Source organism: Delphinus delphis, chromosome 19, assembly GCF_949987515.2.
Source record: "Delphinus delphis chromosome 19, mDelDel1.2, whole genome shotgun sequence".
Classification (NCBI taxonomy): domain Eukaryota; kingdom Metazoa; phylum Chordata; class Mammalia; order Artiodactyla; family Delphinidae; genus Delphinus; species Delphinus delphis.
This window is the reverse complement of record NC_082701.1, coordinates 38,553,824-38,577,468: the sequence shown is the minus strand read 5'-3', so window position 1 is coordinate 38,577,468 and position 23,645 is coordinate 38,553,824. Positions and strand designations below refer to the sequence as shown.

Genomic DNA, 23,645 nt, shown 5'->3' with positions numbered 1-23,645 from the left:
CCTCAGCCTTCTTCATGCCCTTCACTGGGCCTGGAGCTGGACCTGCCCAGATGTGGAACCTCCCAGTTTGGAAGCAACTTCTTGTATGAGGCTCTCTGTGGACAGGGACAGCTGAGACACAGAGGAGGTGCCCAGAGACCAGGGGTTTGGAGTCTGCAGCTGCAGATGTACTTAGTGCATGGTATAGGACCAGGAGGGGCCTGCTGGCAGAACTGTGGCCACTAAACCAAAGGGACCCTCAGGCCAAGAAGGGGACACTGGCTTCTTATTGCAGGAAGCCAAGCGCAGGGACCCAGGCTGGCAGAAGGAGTGGCGCTTCCAAGCCACAGACCACCAATGTTTCCTGGACTCTGGCGCTCTTTATTCCTCTCTCCATGCCCTGCCGCCCCCTGCCCCTGCCCCCATTTGCTGCTGGTACGTTCATTTTCCCAGTCTGGCTCCCGTGCAGAGAGGGCCTGGAGGCCGAGGTGGAAGGTAGCAGCGAGTCGGCCCGCGCTTGGCCCTCCTGCGGTTGCCGCTTCAGCACCAGACTGTCATACACCTGGTAGTTGGCATTGCCTCCCGGGTTCCGGCTGAGTGGCATGAAGGTGGGCGGGGGTGGAGGGTGCTCGGTAGCCTGGACGTCGGGCAGGAGGTGAGAGGGGCGGAGGAGCAGCGCTGAGCTGGGAGCCGGCGCCCGCTGGTGCGAGGCCTCGGCCAGTACCGTGAGGGAGGCGGAGGTGGCCACAGGGCGCCACAAGGGCAGGATCTCAGCCCATTCGGCCGCCGGGTGCCGCACCTCGTGGGGATCGCGGGAGTAATCCAAGTGTCCCGTGGAGGGATGCAGGCTGCGGTTGCACTCGCTGCGAGCACAGCTGGGGAGGCTACGTCTGTGGGCCGGTGGGGTGTCGCGCTACCAGGCTTCGGGCCCGTAGCCCCGAGGCACCAGAGCGGATGGAGGCTCAGAGCCCTCCACACCCAGACTCCGCCATGGGCCCAGTTGCCGTCCTTTCGGCCCGCGAGCCCCTCGACCTGCACCTGGCCGCCCCCACCGGCGCCCAGCCCCGGTGCCGCCACCTGTGTGCCGGTGTGTCCCTCCACAGCTCCCTGCGACAAAAGCCCCCCCCCACACCGCCCCTCTGGCGTGTCACCGCGGCCGGGTGCGGGAGCGGGATCGAGGGCAGGGGCCGCTTCCCCGGTCCTGCCGGCCACCAGGGGCGGGGTCCTGAGCTCGGCGGGGGGTGTGGGGGCAAGGGTGGCCTTGCCGGGGCTGAGGGGCCGTGGCGACTCAATGGTGGCTCCCAGTGGCTTCGGGCAGCTGCTGTCGGGCAGGAGGGCCGGCCCGGGCTGCGGCCGGGCTGCGCCTAGCGCCGCGTGGGCGGGCAGGGCCGATGCCCAAGGGACCGCGGGCCCCGGGCCATGAAGCCTCCGGGGCCACGTCCCTGTGAGCGACGTGCGGGATCTTGGGAGGGGCGCCAAGCGCCCAAGGGTTTGCTGGGTCACGGCCGCCCTGGGCTGGGAGGTGGTCTCCAAACCCTCCGCCGCCGCCCGATACCCGAGACCTCCGTTCCCGCTGCCTGGGCGGGCGAGGGGGCCCTGCCGGGGCGGGCCGGCCGCCAGGCCGGCGTTAAGGCGCCAGCGCCAGCGAAACTGGGCCTCAAGAGGCCGCCCGCAGCCCCCGCCCCCGTCTACGGCCATACCACCCTGAACGCGCCCGATCTCGTCTGATCTCGGAAGCTAAGCAGGGTCGGGCCTGGTTAGTACTTGGATGGGAGACCGCCTGGGAATACCGGGTGCTGTAGGCTTTTTGCCTCCCGCTCCGCCCGCCTTCTCCTTTACTCGCCCGCAGCGGGGGCCGCCGGCTCCGCCCCCGCCGGGCCCCGCTGCAGGCCCCACCTCCTCAGGCCCCTCCCACCACGGCGCGCGACGGCGGGGGCGCTCCCCGCCGGCCCGGCCGGCCAGGCGGCCAGAAGGCGGCCCTGGAAGGCAGCCGCACCCCAGACGCTCCCGGGGTGGCCGGCCCGGACCCAGACTCCGCCGCCGGCCCAGCTGCCGTCCTTTCGGCCCGCGAGCCCCTCGACCTGCACCTGGCCGCCCCCACCGGCGCCCAGCCCCGGCGCCGCCACCTGTGTGCCTGTGTGTCCCTCCACAGCTCCCTCCGACAAAAGCCCCCCCCCACCCCGCCCCTCTGGCGTGTCACCGCGGCCGGGTGCGGGAGCGGGATCGAGGGCAGGGGCCGCTTGCCCGGGCCTGCCGGCCACCAGGGGCGGGGTCCTGAGCTCGGCGGGGGGTGTGGGGGCAAGGGTGGCCTTGCCGGGGCTGAGGGGCCGTGGCGACTCAATGGTGGCTCCCAGTGGCTTCGGGCCAGCTGCTGTCGGGCAGGAGGGCCGGCCCGGGCTGCGGCCGGGCTGCGCCTAGCGCCGCGTGGGCGGGCAGGGCCGATGCCCAAGGGACCGCGGGCCCCGGGCCCTGAAGCCTCTGGGGCCACGTCCCTGTGAGCGACGTGCGGGATCTTGGGCGGGGCGCCAAGCGCCCAAGGGTTTGCTGGGTCACGGCCGCCCTGGGCTGGGAGGTGGTCGCCAAACCCTCCGCCGCCGCCCGATACCCGAGACCTCCGTTCCCCCTGCCTGGGCGGGCGAGGGGGCCCTGCCGGGGCGGGCCGGCCGCCAGGCTGGCGTTAAGGCGCCAGCGCCAGCGAAACTGCTCCTCAAGAGGCCGCCCGCGGCCCCCGCCCCCGTCTACGGCCATACCACCCTGAACGCGCCCGATCTCGTCTGATCTCGGAAGCTAAGCAGGGTCGGGCCTGGTTAGTACTTGGATGGGAGACCGCCTGGGAATACCGGGTGCTGTAGGCTTTTTGCCTCCCGCTCCGCCCGCCTTCTCCTTTACTCGCCCGCGGCGGGGGGGCCGCCGGCTCCGCCCCCGCCGAGCCCCGCTGCAGGCAGTAGTCAAGGTGGTTTGCCTGCCCGAGCAGGAAGCTTGGGCGATGGCAGAAGCGGGAAGAAACTCTTGAGCACAGGTTCTTGGGATCCACGGAGCAGCGCATGCACATGCGATGGCTGCCTACACAGCTGGCTTGCTTGTCTGTGGGGAAAGGCGAGATGGGTCAGGGCCTGGGTTCCTGAGGGGCTGAGAATCAAGGCAGGGATAGAAGAAAGGGGACAGGCCCACATCCCCTGAACCCACGCCGGCGCCCACTCACCTTTGTGGAAAATACGATTGAAAAGTGCCCGCAAGAATCTCTTCAGATGCCTCCAGAGTTGAGGGAAGAAGGGGAGGGGGGAGGCCGGGAGCAGGGTGAGCCCTGAAATCCAACCCTTGTCCGGTCACACCCCAGCAGCCCTCCCACCTCAGCCCCTTCAAGACCCCAGGGCTCCCCCAACCGCGCTGCACAGATCCTGCCCTGACCATAGTCACCACGTTGATCCCCACGTTGAGCAAGATGAAGCTGACCGGGATCAGAAGAATTGAGTATCCTTGCTCCTGGCATTTCCTGGGGATGGGGCCAGTGAACGGCTCGGCTCGGTAGTAGTTTCGCTCACCCATGGCCGTTGGTCCCAGGACTGCCTGGGCCCTCTGCCCTCCAGTTTTAACTGGGAGCCAGACTGGGTCATAATGGGGCAGGGGGTGAGGTCACAGTGAGGGAGGGGGATGAAAAGGTGGGCCCAGAGTGGCATTCCCTGGTAACCAGGGTCAGGTAAGCTGAGCCTGGACAGTCAAACAGGGCCCGGTGGCCGGCATACATCCCCTCGAGCGGTCATTCATTCGCTCACCGCCCGCTGACTCACTTGTTCAAATGACACATTGCGTCTCTTGGCCCCTCTTGAGACTAGGAAGACCTTGGCCTCAGAGGCCTGCTGAAGGCCTGGCTGGAGTCCAGAGCCTCAGCCTTCTTCATGCCCTTCACTGGGCCTGGAGCTGGACCTGCCCAGATGTGGAACCTCCCAGTTTGGAAGCAACTTCTTGTATGAGGCTCTCTGTGGACAGGGACAGCTGAGACACAGAGGAGGTGCCCAGAGACCAGGGGTTTGGAGTCTGCAGCTGCAGATGTACTTAGTGCATGGTATAGGACCAGGAGGGGCCTGCTGGCAGAACTGTGGCCACTAAACCAAAGGGACCCTCAGGCCAAGAAGGGGACACTGGCTTCTTATTGCAGGAAGCCAAGCGCAGGGACCCAGGCTGGCAGAAGGAGTGGCGCTTCCAAGCCACAGACCACCAATGTTTCCTGGACTCTGGCGCTCTTTATTCCTCTCTCCATGCCCTGCCGCCCCCTGCCCCTGCCCCCATTTGCTGCTGGTACGTTCATTTTCCCAGTCTGGCTCCCGTGCAGAGAGGGCCTGGAGGCCGAGGTGGAAGGTAGCAGCGAGTCGGCCCGCGCTTGGCCCTCCTGCGGTTGCCGCTTCAGCACCAGACTGTCATACACCTGGTAGTTGGCATTGCCTCCCGGGTTCCGGCTGAGTGGCATGAAGGTGGGCGGGGGTGGAGGGTGCTCGGTAGCCTGGACGTCGGGCAGGAGGTGAGAGGGGCGGAGGAGCAGCGCTGAGCTGGGAGCCGGCGCCCGCTGGTGCGAGGCCTCGGCCAGTACCGTGAGGGAGGCGGAGGTGGCCACAGGGCGCCACAAGGGCAGGATCTCAGCCCATTCGGCCGCCGGGTGCCGCACCTCGTGGGGATCGCGGGAGTAATCCAAGTGTCCCGTGGAGGGATGCAGGCTGCGGTTGCACTCGCTGCGAGCACAGCTGGGGAGGCTACGTCTGTGGGCCGGTGGGGTGTCGCGCTACCAGGCTTCGGGCCCGTAGCCCCGAGGCACCAGAGCGGATGGAGGCTCAGAGCCCTCCACACCCAGACTCCGCCATGGGCCCAGTTGCCGTCCTTTCGGCCCGCGAGCCCCTCGACCTGCACCTGGCCGCCCCCACCGGCGCCCAGCCCCGGTGCCGCCACCTGTGTGCCGGTGTGTCCCTCCACAGCTCCCTGCGACAAAAGCCCCCCCCCACACCGCCCCTCTGGCGTGTCACCGCGGCCGGGTGCGGGAGCGGGATCGAGGGCAGGGGCCGCTTCCCCGGTCCTGCCGGCCACCAGGGGCGGGGTCCTGAGCTCGGCGGGGGGTGTGGGGGCAAGGGTGGCCTTGCCGGGGCTGAGGGGCCGTGGCGACTCAATGGTGGCTCCCAGTGGCTTCGGGCAGCTGCTGTCGGGCAGGAGGGCCGGCCCGGGCTGCGGCCGGGCTGCGCCTAGCGCCGCGTGGGCGGGCAGGGCCGATGCCCAAGGGACCGCGGGCCCCGGGCCATGAAGCCTCCGGGGCCACGTCCCTGTGAGCGACGTGCGGGATCTTGGGAGGGGCGCCAAGCGCCCAAGGGTTTGCTGGGTCACGGCCGCCCTGGGCTGGGAGGTGGTCTCCAAACCCTCCGCCGCCGCCCGATACCCGAGACCTCCGTTCCCGCTGCCTGGGCGGGCGAGGGGGCCCTGCCGGGGCGGGCCGGCCGCCAGGCCGGCGTTAAGGCGCCAGCGCCAGCGAAACTGGGCCTCAAGAGGCCGCCCGCAGCCCCCGCCCCCGTCTACGGCCATACCACCCTGAACGCGCCCGATCTCGTCTGATCTCGGAAGCTAAGCAGGGTCGGGCCTGGTTAGTACTTGGATGGGAGACCGCCTGGGAATACCGGGTGCTGTAGGCTTTTTGCCTCCCGCTCCGCCCGCCTTCTCCTTTACTCGCCCGCAGCGGGGGCCGCCGGCTCCGCCCCCGCCGGGCCCCGCTGCAGGCCCCACCTCCTCAGGCCCCTCCCACCACGGCGCGCGACGGCGGGGGCGCTCCCCGCCGGCCCGGCCGGCCAGGCGGCCAGAAGGCGGCCCTGGAAGGCAGCCGCACCCCAGACGCTCCCGGGGTGGCCGGCCCGGACCCAGACTCCGCCGCCGGCCCAGCTGCCGTCCTTTCGGCCCGCGAGCCCCTCGACCTGCACCTGGCCGCCCCCACCGGCGCCCAGCCCCGGCGCCGCCACCTGTGTGCCTGTGTGTCCCTCCACAGCTCCCTCCGACAAAAGCCCCCCCCCACCCCGCCCCTCTGGCGTGTCACCGCGGCCGGGTGCGGGAGCGGGATCGAGGGCAGGGGCCGCTTGCCCGGGCCTGCCGGCCACCAGGGGCGGGGTCCTGAGCTCGGCGGGGGGTGTGGGGGCAAGGGTGGCCTTGCCGGGGCTGAGGGGCCGTGGCGACTCAATGGTGGCTCCCAGTGGCTTCGGGCCAGCTGCTGTCGGGCAGGAGGGCCGGCCCGGGCTGCGGCCGGGCTGCGCCTAGCGCCGCGTGGGCGGGCAGGGCCGATGCCCAAGGGACCGCGGGCCCCGGGCCCTGAAGCCTCTGGGGCCACGTCCCTGTGAGCGACGTGCGGGATCTTGGGCGGGGCGCCAAGCGCCCAAGGGTTTGCTGGGTCACGGCCGCCCTGGGCTGGGAGGTGGTCGCCAAACCCTCCGCCGCCGCCCGATACCCGAGACCTCCGTTCCCCCTGCCTGGGCGGGCGAGGGGGCCCTGCCGGGGCGGGCCGGCCGCCAGGCTGGCGTTAAGGCGCCAGCGCCAGCGAAACTGCTCCTCAAGAGGCCGCCCGCGGCCCCCGCCCCCGTCTACGGCCATACCACCCTGAACGCGCCCGATCTCGTCTGATCTCGGAAGCTAAGCAGGGTCGGGCCTGGTTAGTACTTGGATGGGAGACCGCCTGGGAATACCGGGTGCTGTAGGCTTTTTGCCTCCCGCTCCGCCCGCCTTCTCCTTTACTCGCCCGCGGCGGGGGGGCCGCCGGCTCCGCCCCCGCCGAGCCCCGCTGCAGGCAGTAGTCAAGGTGGTTTGCCTGCCCGAGCAGGAAGCTTGGGCGATGGCAGAAGCGGGAAGAAACTCTTGAGCACAGGTTCTTGGGATCCACGGAGCAGCGCATGCACATGCGATGGCTGCCTACACAGCTGGCTTGCTTGTCTGTGGGGAAAGGCGAGATGGGTCAGGGCCTGGGTTCCTGAGGGGCTGAGAATCAAGGCAGGGATAGAAGAAAGGGGACAGGCCCACATCCCCTGAACCCACGCCGGCGCCCACTCACCTTTGTGGAAAATACGATTGAAAAGTGCCCGCAAGAATCTCTTCAGATGCCTCCAGAGTTGAGGGAAGAAGGGGAGGGGGGAGGCCGGGAGCAGGGTGAGCCCTGAAATCCAACCCTTGTCCGGTCACACCCCAGCAGCCCTCCCACCTCAGCCCCTTCAAGACCCCAGGGCTCCCCCAACCGCGCTGCACAGATCCTGCCCTGACCATAGTCACCACGTTGATCCCCACGTTGAGCAAGATGAAGCTGACCGGGATCAGAAGAATTGAGTATCCTTGCTCCTGGCATTTCCTGGGGATGGGGCCAGTGAACGGCTCGGCTCGGTAGTAGTTTCGCTCACCCATGGCCGTTGGTCCCAGGACTGCCTGGGCCCTCTGCCCTCCAGTTTTAACTGGGAGCCAGACTGGGTCATAATGGGGCAGGGGGTGAGGTCACAGTGAGGGAGGGGGATGAAAAGGTGGGCCCAGAGTGGCATTCCCTGGTAACCAGGGTCAGGTAAGCTGAGCCTGGACAGTCAAACAGGGCCCGGTGGCCGGCATACATCCCCTCGAGCGGTCATTCATTCGCTCACCGCCCGCTGACTCACTTGTTCAAATGACACATTGCGTCTCTTGGCCCCTCTTGAGACTAGGAAGACCTTGGCCTCAGAGGCCTGCTGAAGGCCTGGCTGGAGTCCAGAGCCTCAGCCTTCTTCATGCCCTTCACTGGGCCTGGAGCTGGACCTGCCCAGATGTGGAACCTCCCAGTTTGGAAGCAACTTCTTGTATGAGGCTCTCTGTGGACAGGGACAGCTGAGACACAGAGGAGGTGCCCAGAGACCAGGGGTTTGGAGTCTGCAGCTGCAGATGTACTTAGTGCATGGTATAGGACCAGGAGGGGCCTGCTGGCAGAACTGTGGCCACTAAACCAAAGGGACCCTCAGGCCAAGAAGGGGACACTGGCTTCTTATTGCAGGAAGCCAAGCGCAGGGACCCAGGCTGGCAGAAGGAGTGGCGCTTCCAAGCCACAGACCACCAATGTTTCCTGGACTCTGGCGCTCTTTATTCCTCTCTCCATGCCCTGCCGCCCCCTGCCCCTGCCCCCATTTGCTGCTGGTACGTTCATTTTCCCAGTCTGGCTCCCGTGCAGAGAGGGCCTGGAGGCCGAGGTGGAAGGTAGCAGCGAGTCGGCCCGCGCTTGGCCCTCCTGCGGTTGCCGCTTCAGCACCAGACTGTCATACACCTGGTAGTTGGCATTGCCTCCCGGGTTCCGGCTGAGTGGCATGAAGGTGGGCGGGGGTGGAGGGTGCTCGGTAGCCTGGACGTCGGGCAGGAGGTGAGAGGGGCGGAGGAGCAGCGCTGAGCTGGGAGCCGGCGCCCGCTGGTGCGAGGCCTCGGCCAGTACCGTGAGGGAGGCGGAGGTGGCCACAGGGCGCCGCAAGGGCAGGATCTCAGCCCATTCGGCCGCCGGGTGCCGCACCTCGTGGGGATCGCGGGAGTAATCCAAGTGTCCCGTGGAGGGATGCAGGCTGCGGCTGCACTCGCTGCGAGCACAGCTGGGGAGGCTACGTCTGTGGGCCGGTGGGGTGTCGCGCTACCAGGCTTCGGGCCCGTAGCCCCGAGGCACCAGAGCGGATGGAGGCTCAGAGCCCTCCACACCCAGACTCCGCCATGGGCCCAGTTGCCGTCCTTTCGGCCCGCGAGCCCCTCGACCTGCACCTGGCCGCCCCCACCGGCGCCCAGCCCCGGTGCCGCCACCTGTGTGCCGGTGTGTCCCTCCACAGCTCCCTGCGACAAAAGCCCCCCCCCACACCGCCCCTCTGGCGTGTCACCGCGGCCGGGTGCGGGAGCGGGATCGAGGGCAGGGGCCGCTTCCCCGGTCCTGCCGGCCACCAGGGGCGGGGTCCTGAGCTCGGCGGGGGGTGTGGGGGCAAGGGTGGCCTTGCCGGGGCTGAGGGGCCGTGGCGACTCAATGGTGGCTCCCAGTGGCTTCGGGCAGCTGCTGTCGGGCAGGAGGGCCGGCCCGGGCTGCGGCCGGGCTGCGCCTAGCGCCGCGTGGGCGGGCAGGGCCGATGCCCAAGGGACCGCGGGCCCCGGGCCATGAAGCCTCCGGGGCCACGTCCCTGTGAGCGACGTGCGGGATCTTGGGAGGGGCGCCAAGCGCCCAAGGGTTTGCTGGGTCACGGCCGCCCTGGGCTGGGAGGTGGTCTCCAAACCCTCCGCCGCCGCCCGATACCCGAGACCTCCGTTCCCGCTGCCTGGGCGGGCGAGGGGGCCCTGCCGGGGCGGGCCGGCCGCCAGGCCGGCGTTAAGGCGCCAGCGCCAGCGAAACTGGGCCTCAAGAGGCCGCCCGCAGCCCCCGCCCCCGTCTACGGCCATACCACCCTGAACGCGCCCGATCTCGTCTGATCTCGGAAGCTAAGCAGGGTCGGGCCTGGTTAGTACTTGGATGGGAGACCGCCTGGGAATACCGGGTGCTGTAGGCTTTTTGCCTGCCGCTCCGCCCGCCTTCTCCTTTACTCGCCCGCGGCGGGGGCCGCCGGCTCCGCCCCCGCCGGGCCCCGCTGCAGGCCCCACCTCCTCAGGCCCCTCCCACCACGGCGCGCGACGGCGGGGGCGCTCCCCGCCGGCCCGGCCGGCCAGGCGGCCAGAAGGCGGCCCTGGAAGGCAGCCGCACCCCAGACGCTCCCGGGGTGGCCGGCCCGGACCCAGACTCCGCCGCCGGCCCAGCTGCCGTCCTTTCGGCCCGCGAGCCCCTCGACCTGCACCTGGCCGCCCCCACCGGCGCCCAGCCCCGGCGCCGCCACCTGTGTGCCTGTGTGTCCCTCCACAGCTCCCTCCGACAAAAGCCCCCCCCCACCCCGCCCCTCTGGCGTGTCACCGCGGCCGGGTGCGGGAGCGGGATCGAGGGCAGGGGCCGCTTGCCCGGGCCTGCCGGCCACCAGGGGCGGGGTCCTGAGCTCGGCGGGGGGTGTGGGGGCAAGGGTGGCCTTGCCGGGGCTGAGGGGCCGTGGCGACTCAATGGTGGCTCCCAGTGGCTTCGGGCCAGCTGCTGTCGGGCAGGAGGGCCGGCCCGGGCTGCGGCCGGGCTGCGCCTAGCGCCGCGTGGGCGGGCAGGGCCGATGCCCAAGGGACCGCGGGCCCCGGGCCCTGAAGCCTCTGGGGCCACGTCCCTGTGAGCGACGTGCGGGATCTTGGGCGGGGCGCCAAGCGCCCAAGGGTTTGCTGGGTCACGGCCGCCCTGGGCTGGGAGGTGGTCGCCAAACCCTCCGCCGCCGCCCGATACCCGAGACCTCCGTTCCCCCTGCCTGGGCGGGCGAGGGGGCCCTGCCGGGGCGGGCCGGCCGCCAGGCTGGCGTTAAGGCGCCAGCGCCAGCGAAACTGCTCCTCAAGAGGCCGCCCGCGGCCCCCGCCCCCGTCTACGGCCATACCACCCTGAACGCGCCCGATCTCGTCTGATCTCGGAAGCTAAGCAGGGTCGGGCCTGGTTAGTACTTGGATGGGAGACCGCCTGGGAATACCGGGTGCTGTAGGCTTTTTGCCTCCCGCTCCGCCCGCCTTCTCCTTTACTCGCCCGCGGCGGGGGGGCCGCCGGCTCCGCCCCCGCCGAGCCCCGCTGCAGGCAGTAGTCAAGGTGGTTTGCCTGCCCGAGCAGGAAGCTTGGGCGATGGCAGAAGCGGGAAGAAACTCTTGAGCACAGGTTCTTGGGATCCACGGAGCAGCGCATGCACATGCGATGGCTGCCTACACAGCTGGCTTGCTTGTCTGTGGGGAAAGGCGAGATGGGTCAGGGCCTGGGTTCCTGAGGGGCTGAGAATCAAGGCAGGGATAGAAGAAAGGGGACAGGCCCACATCCCCTGAACCCACGCCGGCGCCCACTCACCTTTGTGGAAAATACGATTGAAAAGTGCCCGCAAGAATCTCTTCAGATGCCTCCAGAGTTGAGGGAAGAAGGGGAGGGGGGAGGCCGGGAGCAGGGTGAGCCCTGAAATCCAACCCTTGTCCGGTCACACCCCAGCAGCCCTCCCACCTCAGCCCCTTCAAGACCCCAGGGCTCCCCCAACCGCGCTGCACAGATCCTGCCCTGACCATAGTCACCACGTTGATCCCCACGTTGAGCAAGATGAAGCTGACCGGGATCAGAAGAATTGAGTATCCTTGCTCCTGGCATTTCCTGGGGATGGGGCCAGTGAACGGCTCGGCTCGGTAGTAGTTTCGCTCACCCATGGCCGTTGGTCCCAGGACTGCCTGGGCCCTCTGCCCTCCAGTTTTAACTGGGAGCCAGACTGGGTCATAATGGGGCAGGGGGTGAGGTCACAGTGAGGGAGGGGGATGAAAAGGTGGGCCCAGAGTGGCATTCCCTGGTAACCAGGGTCAGGTAAGCTGAGCCTGGACAGTCAAACAGGGCCCGGTGGCCGGCATACATCCCCTCGAGCGGTCATTCATTCGCTCACCGCCCGCTGACTCACTTGTTCAAATGACACATTGCGTCTCTTGGCCCCTCTTGAGACTAGGAAGACCTTGGCCTCAGAGGCCTGCTGAAGGCCTGGCTGGAGTCCAGAGCCTCAGCCTTCTTCATGCCCTTCACTGGGCCTGGAGCTGGACCTGCCCAGATGTGGAACCTCCCAGTTTGGAAGCAACTTCTTGTATGAGGCTCTCTGTGGACAGGGACAGCTGAGACACAGAGGAGGTGCCCAGAGACCAGGGGTTTGGAGTCTGCAGCTGCAGATGTACTTAGTGCATGGTATAGGACCAGGAGGGGCCTGCTGGCAGAACTGTGGCCACTAAACCAAAGGGACCCTCAGGCCAAGAAGGGGACACTGGCTTCTTATTGCAGGAAGCCAAGCGCAGGGACCCAGGCTGGCAGAAGGAGTGGCGCTTCCAAGCCACAGACCACCAATGTTTCCTGGACTCTGGCGCTCTTTATTCCTCTCTCCATGCCCTGCCGCCCCCTGCCCCTGCCCCCATTTGCTGCTGGTACGTTCATTTTCCCAGTCTGGCTCCCGTGCAGAGAGGGCCTGGAGGCCGAGGTGGAAGGTAGCAGCGAGTCGGCCCGCGCTTGGCCCTCCTGCGGTTGCCGCTTCAGCACCAGACTGTCATACACCTGGTAGTTGGCATTGCCTCCCGGGTTCCGGCTGAGTGGCATGAAGGTGGGCGGGGGTGGAGGGTGCTCGGTAGCCTGGACGTCGGGCAGGAGGTGAGAGGGGCGGAGGAGCAGCGCTGAGCTGGGAGCCGGCGCCCGCTGGTGCGAGGCCTCGGCCAGTACCGTGAGGGAGGCGGAGGTGGCCACAGGGCGCCGCAAGGGCAGGATCTCAGCCCATTCGGCCGCCGGGTGCCGCACCTCGTGGGGATCGCGGGAGTAATCCAAGTGTCCCGTGGAGGGATGCAGGCTGCGGTTGCACTCGCTGCGAGCACAGCTGGGGAGGCTACGTCTGTGGGCCGGTGGGGTGTCGCGCTACCAGGCTTCGGGCCCGTAGCCCCGAGGCACCAGAGCGGATGGAGGCTCAGAGCCCTCCACACCCAGACTCCGCCATGGGCCCAGTTGCCGTCCTTTCGGCCCGCGAGCCCCTCGACCTGCACCTGGCCGCCCCCACCGGCGCCCAGCCCCGGTGCCGCCACCTGTGTGCCGGTGTGTCCCTCCACAGCTCCCTGCGACAAAAGCCCCCCCCCACACCGCCCCTCTGGCGTGTCACCGCGGCCGGGTGCGGGAGCGGGATCGAGGGCAGGGGCCGCTTCCCCGGTCCTGCCGGCCACCAGGGGCGGGGTCCTGAGCTCGGCGGGGGGTGTGGGGGCAAGGGTGGCCTTGCCGGGGCTGAGGGGCCGTGGCGACTCAATGGTGGCTCCCAGTGGCTTCGGGCCAGCTGCTGTCGGGCAGGAGGGCCGGCCCGGGCTGCGGCCGGGCTGCGCCTAGCGCCGCGTGGGCGGGCAGGGCCGATGCCCAAGGGACCGCGGGCCCCGGGCCATGAAGCCTCCGGGGCCACGTCCCTGTGAGCGACGTGCGGGATCTTGGGAGGGGCGCCAAGCGCCCAAGGGTTTGCTGGGTCACGGCCGCCCTGGGCTGGGAGGTGGTCTCCAAACCCTCCGCCGCCGCCCGATACCCGAGACCTCCGTTCCCGCTGCCTGGGCGGGCGAGGGGGCCCTGCCGGGGCGGGCCGGCCGCCAGGCCGGCGTTAAGGCGCCAGCGCCAGCGAAACTGCTCCTCAAGAGGCCGCCCGCGGCCCCCGCCCCCGTCTACGGCCATACCACCCTGAACGCGCCCGATCTCGTCTGATCTCGGAAGCTAAGCAGGGTCGGGCCTGGTTAGTACTTGGATGGGAGACCGCCTGGGAATACCGGGTGCTGTAGGCTTTTTGCCTGCCGCTCCGCCCGCCTTCTCCTTTACTCGCCCGCGGCGGGGGCCGCCGGCTCCGCCCCCGCCGGGCCCCGCTGCAGGCCCCACCTCCTCAGGCCCCTCCCACCACGGCGCGCGACGGCGGGGGCGCTCCCCGCCGGCCCGGCCGGCCAGGCGGCCAGAAGGCGGCCCTGGAAGGCAGCCGCACCCCAGACGCTCCCGGGGTGGCCGGCCCGGACCCAGACTCCGCCGCCGGCCCAGCTGCCGTCCTTTCGGCCCGCGAGCCCCTCGACCTGCACCTGGCCGCCCCCACCGGCGCCCAGCCCCGGCGCCGCCACCTGTGTGCCTGTGTGTCCCTCCACAGCTCCCTCCGACAAAAGCCCCCCCCCACCCCGCCCCTCTGGCGTGTCACCGCGGCCGGGTGCGGGAGCGGGATCGAGGGCAGGGGCCGCTTGCCCGGGCCTGCCGGCCACCAGGGGCGGGGTCCTGAGCTCGGCGGGGGGTGTGGGGGCAAGGGTGGCCTTGCCGGGGCTGAGGGGCCGTGGCGACTCAATGGTGGCTCCCAGTGGCTTCGGGCCAGCTGCTGTCGGGCAGGAGGGCCGGCCCGGGCTGCGGCCGGGCTGCGCCTAGCGCCGCGTGGGCGGGCAGGGCCGATGCCCAAGGGACCGCGGGCCCCGGGCCCTGAAGCCTCTGGGGCCACGTCCCTGTGAGCGACGTGCGGGATCTTGGGCGGGGCGCCAAGCGCCCAAGGGTTTGCTGGGTCACGGCCGCCCTGGGCTGGGAGGTGGTCGCCAAACCCTCCGCCGCCGCCCGATACCCGAGACCTCCGTTCCCCCTGCCTGGGCGGGCGAGGGGGCCCTGCCGGGGCGGGCCGGCCGCCAGGCTGGCGTTAAGGCGCCAGCGCCAGCGAAACTGCTCCTCAAGAGGCCGCCCGCGGCCCCCGCCCCCGTCTACGGCCATACCACCCTGAACGCGCCCGATCTCGTCTGATCTCGGAAGCTAAGCAGGGTCGGGCCTGGTTAGTACTTGGATGGGAGACCGCCTGGGAATACCGGGTGCTGTAGGCTTTTTGCCTCCCGCTCCGCCCGCCTTCTCCTTTACTCGCCCGCGGCGGGGGGGCCGCCGGCTCCGCCCCCGCCGAGCCCCGCTGCAGGCAGTAGTCAAGGTGGTTTGCCTGCCCGAGCAGGAAGCTTGGGCGATGGCAGAAGCGGGAAGAAACTCTTGAGCACAGGTTCTTGGGATCCACGGAGCAGCGCATGCACATGCGATGGCTGCCTACACAGCTGGCTTGCTTGTCTGTGGGGAAAGGCGAGATGGGTCAGGGCCTGGGTTCCTGAGGGGCTGAGAATCAAGGCAGGGATAGAAGAAAGGGGACAGGCCCACATCCCCTGAACCCACGCCGGCGCCCACTCACCTTTGTGGAAAATACGATTGAAAAGTGCCCGCAAGAATCTCTTCAGATGCCTCCAGAGTTGAGGGAAGAAGGGGAGGGGGGAGGCCGGGAGCAGGGTGAGCCCTGAAATCCAACCCTTGTCCGGTCACACCCCAGCAGCCCTCCCACCTCAGCCCCTTCAAGACCCCAGGGCTCCCCCAACCGCGCTGCACAGATCCTGCCCTGACCATAGTCACCACGTTGATCCCCACGTTGAGCAAGATGAAGCTGACCGGGATCAGAAGAATTGAGTATCCTTGCTCCTGGCATTTCCTGGGGATGGGGCCAGTGAACGGCTCGGCTCGGTAGTAGTTTCGCTCACCCATGGCCGTTGGTCCCAGGACTGCCTGGGCCCTCTGCCCTCCAGTTTTAACTGGGAGCCAGACTGGGTCATAATGGGGCAGGGGGTGAGGTCACAGTGAGGGAGGGGGATGAAAAGGTGGGCCCAGAGTGGCATTCCCTGGTAACCAGGGTCAGGTAAGCTGAGCCTGGACAGTCAAACAGGGCCCGGTGGCCGGCATACATCCCCTCGAGCGGTCATTCATTCGCTCACCGCCCGCTGACTCACTTGTTCAAATGACACATTGCGTCTCTTGGCCCCTCTTGAGACTAGGAAGACCTTGGCCTCAGAGGCCTGCTGAAGGCCTGGCTGGAGTCCAGAGCCTCAGCCTTCTTCATGCCCTTCACTGGGCCTGGAGCTGGACCTGCCCAGATGTGGAACCTCCCAGTTTGGAAGCAACTTCTTGTATGAGGCTCTCTGTGGACAGGGACAGCTGAGACACAGAGGAGGTGCCCAGAGACCAGGGGTTTGGAGTCTGCAGCTGCAGATGTACTTAGTGCATGGTATAGGACCAGGAGGGGCCTGCTGGCAGAACTGTGGCCACTAAACCAAAGGGACCCTCAGGCCAAGAAGGGGACACTGGCTTCTTATTGCAGGAAGCCAAGCGCAGGGACCCAGGCTGGCAGAAGGAGTGGCGCTTCCAAGCCACAGACCACCAATGTTTCCTGGACTCTGGCGCTCTTTATTCCTCTCTCCATGCCCTGCCGCCCCCTGCCCCTGCCCCCATTTGCTGCTGGTACGTTCATTTTCCCAGTCTGGCTCCCGTGCAGAGAGGGCCTGGAGGCCGAGGTGGAAGGTAGCAGCGAGTCGGCCCGCGCTTGGCCCTCCTGCGGTTGCCGCTTCAGCACCAGACTGTCATACACCTGGTAGTTGGCATTGCCTCCCGGGTTCCGGCTGAGTGGCATGAAGGTGGGCGGGGGTGGAGGGTGCTCGGTAGCCTGGACGTCGGGCAGGAGGTGAGAGGGGCGGAGGAGCAGCGCTGAGCTGGGAGCCGGCGCCCGCTGGTGCGAGGCCTCGGCCAGTACCGTGAGGGAGGCGGAGGTGGCCACAGGGCGCCGCAAGGGCAGGATCTCAGCCCATTCGGCCGCCGGGTGCCGCACCTCGTGGGGATCGCGGGAGTAATCCAAGTGTCCCGTGGAGGGATGCAGGCTGCGGCTGCACTCGCTGCGAGCACAGCTGGGGAGGCTACGTCTGTGGGCCGGTGGGGTGTCGCGCTACCAGGCTTCGGGCCCGTAGCCCCGAGGCACCAGAGCGGATGGAGGCTCAGAGCCCTCCACACCCAGACTCCGCCATGGGCCCAGTTGCCGTCCTTTCGGCCCGCGAGCCCCTCGACCTGCACCTGGCCGCCCCCACCGGCGCCCAGCCCCGGTGCCGCCACCTGTGTGCCGGTGTGTCCCTCCACAGCTCCCTGCGACAAAAGCCCCCCCCCACACCGCCCCTCTGGCGTGTCACCGCGGCCGGGTGCGGGAGCGGGATCGAGGGCAGGGGCCGCTTCCCCGGTCCTGCCGGCCACCAGGGGCGGGGTCCTGAGCTCGGCGGGGGGTGTGGGGGCAAGGGTGGCCTTGCCGGGGCTGAGGGGCCGTGGCGACTCAATGGTGGCTCCCAGTGGCTTCGGGCAGCTGCTGTCGGGCAGGAGGGCCGGCCCGGGCTGCGGCCGGGCTGCGCCTAGCGCCGCGTGGGCGGGCAGGGCCGATGCCCAAGGGACCGCGGGCCCCGGGCCATGAAGCCTCCGGGGCCACGTCCCTGTGAGCGACGTGCGGGATCTTGGGAGGGGCGCCAAGCGCCCAAGGGTTTGCTGGGTCACGGCCGCCCTGGGCTGGGAGGTGGTCTCCAAACCCTCCGCCGCCGCCCGATACCCGAGACCTCCGTTCCCGCTGCCTGGGCGGGCGAGGGGGCCCTGCCGGGGCGGGCCGGCCGCCAGGCCGGCGTTAAGGCGCCAGCGCCAGCGAAACTGGGCCTCAAGAGGCCGCCCGCAGCCCCCGCCCCCGTCTACGGCCATACCACCCTGAACGCGCCCGATCTCGTCTGATCTCGGAAGCTAAGCAGGGTCGGGCCTGGTTAGTACTTGGATGGGAGACCGCCTGGGAATACCGGGTGCTGTAGGCTTTTTGCCTGCCGCTCCGCCCGCCTTCTCCTTTACTCGCCCGCGGCGGGGGCCGCCGGCTCCGCCCCCGCCGGGCCCCGCTGCAGGCCCCACCTCCTCAGGCCCCTCCCACCACGGCGCGCGACGGCGGGGGCGCTCCCCGCCGGCCCGGCCGGCCAGGCGGCCAGAAGGCGGCCCTGGAAGGCAGCCGCACCCCAGACGCTCCCGGGGTGGCCGGCCCGGACCCAGACTCCGCCGCCGGCCCAGCTGCCGTCCTTTCGGCCCGCGAGCCCCTCGACCTGCACCTGGCCGCCCCCACCGGCGCCCAGCCCCGGCGCCGCCACCTGTGTGCCTGTGTGTCCCTCCACAGCTCCCTCCGACAAAAGCCCCCCCCCACCCCGCCCCTCTGGCGTGTCACCGCGGCCGGGTGCGGGAGCGGGATCGAGGGCAGGGGCCGCTTGCCCGGGCCTGCCGGCCACCAGGGGCGGGGTCCTGAGCTCGGCGGGGGGTGTGGGGGCAAGGGTGGCCTTGCCGGGGCTGAGGGGCCGTGGCGACTCAATGGTGGCTCCCAGTGGCTTCGGGCCAGCTGCTGTCGGGCAGGAGGGCCGGCCCGGGCTGCGGCCGGGCTGCGCCTAGCGCCGCGTGGGCGGGCAGGGCCGATGCCCAAGGGACCGCGGGCCCCGGGCCCTGAAGCCTCTGGGGCCACGTCCCTGTGAGCGACGTGCGGGATCTTGGGCGGGGCGCCAAGCGCCCAAGGGTTTGCTGGGTCACGGCCGCCCTGGGCTGGGAGGTGGTCGCCAAACCCTCCGCCGCCGCCCGATACCCGAGACCTCCGTTCCCCCTGCCTGGGCGGGCGAGGGGGCCCTGCCGGGGCGGGCCGGCCGCCAGGCTGGCGTTAAGGCGCCAGCGCCAGCGAAACTGCTCCTCAAGAGGCCGCCCGCGGCCCCCGCCCCCGTCTACGGCCATACCACCCTGAACGCGCCCGATCTCGTCTGATCTCGGAAGCTAAGCAGGGTCGGGCCTGGTTAGTACTTGGATGGGAGACCGCCTGGGAATACCGGGTGCTGTAGGCTTTTTGCCTGCCGCTCCGCCCGCCTTCTCCTTTACTCGCCCGCGGCGGGGGGGCCGCCGGCTCCGCCCCCGCCGAGCCCCGCTGCAGGCAGTAGTCAAGGTGGTTTGCCTGCCCGAGCAGGAAGCTTGGGCGATGGCAGAAGCGGGAAGAAACTCTTGAGCACAGGTTCTTGGGATCCACGGAGCAGCGCATGCACATGCGATGGCTGCCTACACAGCTGGCTTGCTTGTCTGTGGGGAAAGGCGAGATGGGTCAGGGCCTGGGTTCCTGAGGGGCTGAGAATCAAGGCAGGGATAGAAGAAAGGGGACAGGCCCACATCCCCTGAACCCACGCCGGCGCCCACTCACCTTTGTGGAAAATACGATTGAAAAGTGCCCGCAAGAATCTCTTCAGATGCCTCCAGAGTTGAGGGAAGAAGGGGAGGGGGGAGGCCGGGAGCAGGGTGAGCCCTGAAATCCAACCCTTGTCCGGTCACACCCCAGCAGCCCTCCCACCTCAGCCCCTTCAAGACCCCAGGGCTCCCCCAACCGCGCTGCACAGATCCTGCCCTGACCATAGTCACCACGTTGATCCCCACGTTGAGCAAGATGAAGCTGACCGGGATCAGAAGAATTGAGTATCCTTGCTCCTGGCATTTCCTGGGGATGGGGCCAGTGAACGGCTCGGCTCGGTAGTAGTTTCGCTCACCCATGGCCGTTGGTCCCAGGACTGCCTGGGCCCTCTGCCCTCCAGTTTTAACTGGGAGCCAGACTGGGTCATAATGGGGCAGGGGGTGAGGTCACAGTGAGGGAGGGGGATGAAAAGGTGGGCCCAGAGTGGCATTCCCTGGTAACCAGGGTCAGGTAAGCTGAGCCTGGACAGTCAAACAGGGCCCGGTGGCCGGCATACATCCCCTCGAGCGGTCATTCATTCGCTCACCGCCCGCTGACTCACTTGTTCAAATGACACATTGCGTCTCTTGGCCCCTCTTGAGACTAGGAAGACCTTGGCCTCAGAGGCCTGCTGAAGGCCTGGCTGGAGTCCAGAGCCTCAGCCTTCTTCATGCCCTTCACTGGGCCTGGAGCTGGACCTGCCCAGATGTGGAACCTCCCAGTTTGGAAGCAACTTCTTGTATGAGGCTCTCTGTGGACAGGGACAGCTGAGACACAGAGGAGGTGCCCAGAGACCAGGGGTTTGGAGTCTGCAGCTGCAGATGTACTTAGTGCATGGTATAGGACCAGGAGGGGCCTGCTGGCAGAACTGTGGCCACTAAACCAAAGGGACCCTCAGGCCAAGAAGGGGACACTGGCTTCTTATTGCAGGAAGCCAAGCGCAGGGACCCAGGCTGGCAGAAGGAGTGGCGCTTCCAAGCCACAGACCACCAATGTTTCCTGGACTCTGGCGCTCTTTATTCCTCTCTCCATGCCCTGCCGCCCCCTGCCCCTGCCCCCATTTGCTGCTGGTACGTTCATTTTCCCAGTCTGGCTCCCGTGCAGAGAGGGCCTGGAGGCCGAGGTGGAAGGTAGCAGCGAGTCGGCCCGCGCTTGGCCCTCCTGCGGTTGCCGCTTCAGCACCAGACTGTCATACACCTGGTAGTTGGCATTGCCTCCCGGGTTCCGGCTGAGTGGCATGAAGGTGGGCGGGGGTGGAGGGTGCTCGGTAGCCTGGACGTCGGGCAGGAGGTGAGAGGGGCGGAGGAGCAGCGCTGAGCTGGGAGCCGGCGCCCGCTGGTGCGAGGCCTCGGCCAGTACCGTGAGGGAGGCGGAGGTGGCCACAGGGCGCCGCAAGGGCAGGATCTCAGCCCATTCGGCCGCCGGGTGCCGCACCTCGTGGGGATCGCGGGAGTAATCCAAGTGTCCCGTGGAGGGATGCAGGCTGCGGTTGCACTCGCTGCGAGCACAGCTGGGGAGGCTACGTCTGTGGGCCGGTGGGGTGTCGCGCTACCAGGCTTCGGGCCCGTAGCCCCGAGGCACCAGAGCGGATGGAGGCTCAGAGCCCTCCACACCCAGACTCCGCCATGGGCCCAGTTGCCGTCCTTTCGGCCCGCGAGCCCCTCGACCTGCACCTGGCCGCCCCCACCGGCGCCCAGCCCCGGTGCCGCCACCTGTGTGCCGGTGTGTCCCTCCACAGCTCCCTGTGACAAAAGCCCCCCCCCACACCGCCCCTCTGGCGTGTCACCGCGGCCGGGTGCGGGAGCGGGATCGAGGGCAGGGGCCGCTTCCCCGGTCCTGCCGGCCACCAGGGGCGGGGTCCTGAGCTCGGCGGGGGGTGTGGGGGCAAGGGTGGCCTTGCCGGGGCTGAGGGGCCGTGGCGACTCAATGGTGGCTCCCAGTGGCTTCGGGCAGCTGCTGTCGGGCAGGAGGGCCGGCCCGGGCTGCGGCCGGGCTGCGCCTAGCGCCGCGTGGGCGGACAGGGCCGATGCCCAAGGGACCGCGGGCCCCGGGCCATGAAGCCTCCGGGGCCACGTCCCTGTGAGCGACGTGCGGGATCTTGGGAGGGGCGCCAAGCGCCCAAGGGTTTGCTGGGTCACGGCCGCCCTGGGCTGGGAGGTGGTCTCCAAACCCTCCGCCGCCGCCCGATACCCGAGACCTCCGTTCCCGCTGCCTGGGCGGGCGAGGGGGCCCTGCCGGGGCGGGCCGGCCGCCAGGCCGGCGTTAAGGCGCCAGCGCCAGCGAAACTGGGCCTCAAGAGGCCGCCCGCAGCCCCCGCCCCCGTCTACGGCCATACCACCCTGAACGCGCCCGATCTCGTCTGATCTCGGAAGCTAAGCAGGGTCGGGCCTGGTTAGTACTTGGATGGGAGACCGCCTGGGAATACCGGGTGCTGTAGGCTTTTTGCCTGCCGCTCCGCCCGCCTTCTCCTTTACTCGCCCGCGGCGGGGGCCGCCGGCTCCGCCCCCGCCGGGCCCCGCTGCAGGCCCCACCTCCTCAGGCCCCTCCCACCACGGCGCGCGACGGCGGGGGCGCTCCCCGCCGGCCCGGCCGGCCAGGCGGCCAGAAGGCGGCCCTGGAAGGCAGCCGCACCCCAGACGCTCCCGGGGTGGCCGGCCCGGACCCAGACTCCGCCGCCGGCCCAGCTGCCGTCCTTTCGGCCCGCGAGCCCCTCGACCTGCACCTGGCCGCCCCCACCGGCGCCCAGCCCCGGCGCCGCCACCTGTGTGCCTGTGTGTCCCTCCACAGCTCCCTCCGACAAAAGCCCCCCCCCACCCCGCCCCTCTGGCGTGTCACCGCGGCCGGGTGCGGGAGCGGGATCGAGGGCAGGGGCCGCTTGCCCGGGCCTGCCGGCCACCAGGGGCGGGGTCCTGAGCTCGGCGGGGGGTGTGGGGGCAAGGGTGGCCTTGCCGGGGCTGAGGGGCCGTGGCGACTCAATGGTGGCTCCCAGTGGCTTCGGGCCAGCTGCTGTCGGGCAGGAGGGCCGGCCCGGGCTGCGGCCGGGCTGCGCCTAGCGCCGCGTGGGCGGGCAGGGCCGATGCCCAAGGGACCGCGGGCCCCGGGCCCTGAAGCCTCTGGGGCCACGTCCCTGTGAGCGACGTGCGGGATCTTGGGCGGGGCGCCAAGCGCCCAAGGGTTTGCTGGGTCACGGCCGCCCTGGGCTGGGAGGTGGTCGCCAAACCCTCCGCCGCCGCCCGATACCCGAGACCTCCGTTCCCCCTGCCTGGGCGGGCGAGGGGGCCCTGCCGGGGCGGGCCGGCCGCCAGGCTGGCGTTAAGGCGCCAGCGCCAGCGAAACTGCTCCTCAAGAGGCCGCCCGCGGCCCCCGCCCCCGTCTACGGCCATACCACCCTGAACGCGCCCGATCTCGTCTGATCTCGGAAGCTAAGCAGGGTCGGGCCTGGTTAGTACTTGGATGGGAGACCGCCTGGGAATACCGGGTGCTGTAGGCTTTTTGCCTCCCGCTCCGCCCGCCTTCTCCTTTACTCGCCCGCGGCGGGGGGGCCGCCGGCTCCGCCCCCGCCGAGCCCCGCTGCAGGCAGTAGTCAAGGTGGTTTGCCTGCCCGAGCAGGAAGCTTGGGCGATGGCAGAAGCGGGAAGAAACTCTTGAGCACAGGTTCTTGGGATCCACGGAGCAGCGCATGCACATGCGATGGCTGCCTACACAGCTGGCTTGCTTGTCTGTGGGGAAAGGCGAGATGGGTCAGGGCCTGGGTTCCTGAGGGGCTGAGAATCAAGGCAGGGATAGAAGAAAGGGGACAGGCCCACATCCCCTGAACCCACGCCGGCGCCCACTCACCTTTGTGGAAAATACGATTGAAAAGTGCCCGCAAGAATCTCTTCAGATGCCTCCAGAGTTGAGGGAAGAAGGGGAGGGGGGAGGCCGGGAGCAGGGTGAGCCCTGAAATCCAACCCTTGTCCGGTCACACCCCAGCAGCCCTCCCACCTCAGCCCCTTCAAGACCCCAGGGCTCCCCCAACCGCGCTGCACAGATCCTGCCCTGACCATAGTCACCACGTTGATCCCCACGTTGAGCAAGATGAAGCTGACCGGGATCAGAAGAATTGAGTATCCTTGCTCCTGGCATTTCCTGGGGATGGGGCCAGTGAACGGCTCGGCTCGGTAGTAGTTTCGCTCACCCATGGCCGTTGGTCCCAGGACTGCCTGGGCCCTCTGCCCTCCAGTTTTAACTGGGAGCCAGACTGGGTCATAATGGGGCAGGGGGTGAGGTCACAGTGAGGGAGGGGGATGAAAAGGTGGGCCCAGAGTGGCATTCCCTGGTAACCAGGGTCAGGTAAGCTGAGCCTGGACAGTCAAACAGGGCCCGGTGGCCGGCATACATCCCCTCGAGCGGTCATTCATTCGCTCACCGCCCGCTGACTCACTTGTTCAAATGACACATTGCGTCTCTTGGCCCCTCTTGAGACTAGGAAGACCTTGGCCTCAGAGGCCTGCTGAAGGCCTGGCTGGAGTCCAGAGCCTCAGCCTTCTTCATGCCCTTCACTGGGCCTGGAGCTGGACCTGCCCAGATGTGGAACCTCCCAGTTTGGAAGCAACTTCTTGTATGAGGCTCTCTGTGGACAGGGACAGCTGAGACACAGAGGAGGTGCCCAGAGACCAGGGGTTTGGAGTCTGCAGCTGCAGATGTACTTAGTGCATGGTATAGGACCAGGAGGGGCCTGCTGGCAGAACTGTGGCCACTAAACCAAAGGGACCCTCAGGCCAAGAAGGGGACACTGGCTTCTTATTGCAGGAAGCCAAGCGCAGGGACCCAGGCTGGCAGAAGGAGTGGCGCTTCCAAGCCACAGACCACCAATGTTTCCTGGACTCTGGCGCTCTTTATTCCTCTCTCCATGCCCTGCCGCCCCCTGCCCCTGCCCCCATTTGCTGCTGGTACGTTCATTTTCCCAGTCTGGCTCCCGTGCAGAGAGGGCCTGGAGGCCGAGGTGGAAGGTAG

The 23,645-nt window shown here is 68.9% G+C and overlaps 12 non-coding genes across 12 annotated transcripts; all 12 read left to right on the top strand.

Moving 5' to 3' along the window:
* The first annotated feature begins 1,665 nt into the window (after positions 1-1,665).
* On the top strand, positions 1,666-1,784 carry LOC132415404 (5S ribosomal RNA). Its single transcript, XR_009517142.1, has one exon. It is a non-coding gene; the product is annotated as a 5S ribosomal RNA (ribosomal RNA).
* Positions 1,785-2,715: 931 nt separating this feature from the next.
* LOC132415402 (5S ribosomal RNA) lies at positions 2,716-2,834 on the top strand. The gene has a single exon (XR_009517140.1). It is a non-coding gene; the product is annotated as a 5S ribosomal RNA (ribosomal RNA).
* Positions 2,835-5,526: 2,692 nt separating this feature from the next.
* On the top strand, positions 5,527-5,645 carry LOC132415401 (5S ribosomal RNA). The gene has a single exon (XR_009517139.1). It is a non-coding gene; the product is annotated as a 5S ribosomal RNA (ribosomal RNA).
* Positions 5,646-6,576: 931 nt separating this feature from the next.
* On the top strand, positions 6,577-6,695 carry LOC132415400 (5S ribosomal RNA). Its single transcript, XR_009517138.1, has one exon. It is a non-coding gene; the product is annotated as a 5S ribosomal RNA (ribosomal RNA).
* A 2,692-nt stretch (positions 6,696-9,387) lies between these two features.
* LOC132415399 (5S ribosomal RNA) lies at positions 9,388-9,506 on the top strand. Its single transcript, XR_009517137.1, has one exon. It is a non-coding gene; the product is annotated as a 5S ribosomal RNA (ribosomal RNA).
* Positions 9,507-10,437: 931 nt separating this feature from the next.
* Positions 10,438-10,556, top strand: LOC132415398 (5S ribosomal RNA). The gene has a single exon (XR_009517136.1). It is a non-coding gene; the product is annotated as a 5S ribosomal RNA (ribosomal RNA).
* A 2,693-nt stretch (positions 10,557-13,249) lies between these two features.
* LOC132415686 (5S ribosomal RNA) lies at positions 13,250-13,368 on the top strand. Its single transcript, XR_009517405.1, has one exon. It is a non-coding gene; the product is annotated as a 5S ribosomal RNA (ribosomal RNA).
* A 931-nt stretch (positions 13,369-14,299) lies between these two features.
* On the top strand, positions 14,300-14,418 carry LOC132415685 (5S ribosomal RNA). The gene has a single exon (XR_009517404.1). It is a non-coding gene; the product is annotated as a 5S ribosomal RNA (ribosomal RNA).
* Positions 14,419-17,110: 2,692 nt separating this feature from the next.
* On the top strand, positions 17,111-17,229 carry LOC132415684 (5S ribosomal RNA). The gene has a single exon (XR_009517403.1). It is a non-coding gene; the product is annotated as a 5S ribosomal RNA (ribosomal RNA).
* Positions 17,230-18,160: 931 nt separating this feature from the next.
* Positions 18,161-18,279, top strand: LOC132415683 (5S ribosomal RNA). The gene has a single exon (XR_009517402.1). It is a non-coding gene; the product is annotated as a 5S ribosomal RNA (ribosomal RNA).
* A 2,692-nt stretch (positions 18,280-20,971) lies between these two features.
* Positions 20,972-21,090, top strand: LOC132415682 (5S ribosomal RNA). Its single transcript, XR_009517401.1, has one exon. It is a non-coding gene; the product is annotated as a 5S ribosomal RNA (ribosomal RNA).
* Positions 21,091-22,021: 931 nt separating this feature from the next.
* LOC132415680 (5S ribosomal RNA) lies at positions 22,022-22,140 on the top strand. The gene has a single exon (XR_009517399.1). It is a non-coding gene; the product is annotated as a 5S ribosomal RNA (ribosomal RNA).
* Positions 22,141-23,645: the final 1,505 nt, after the last annotated feature.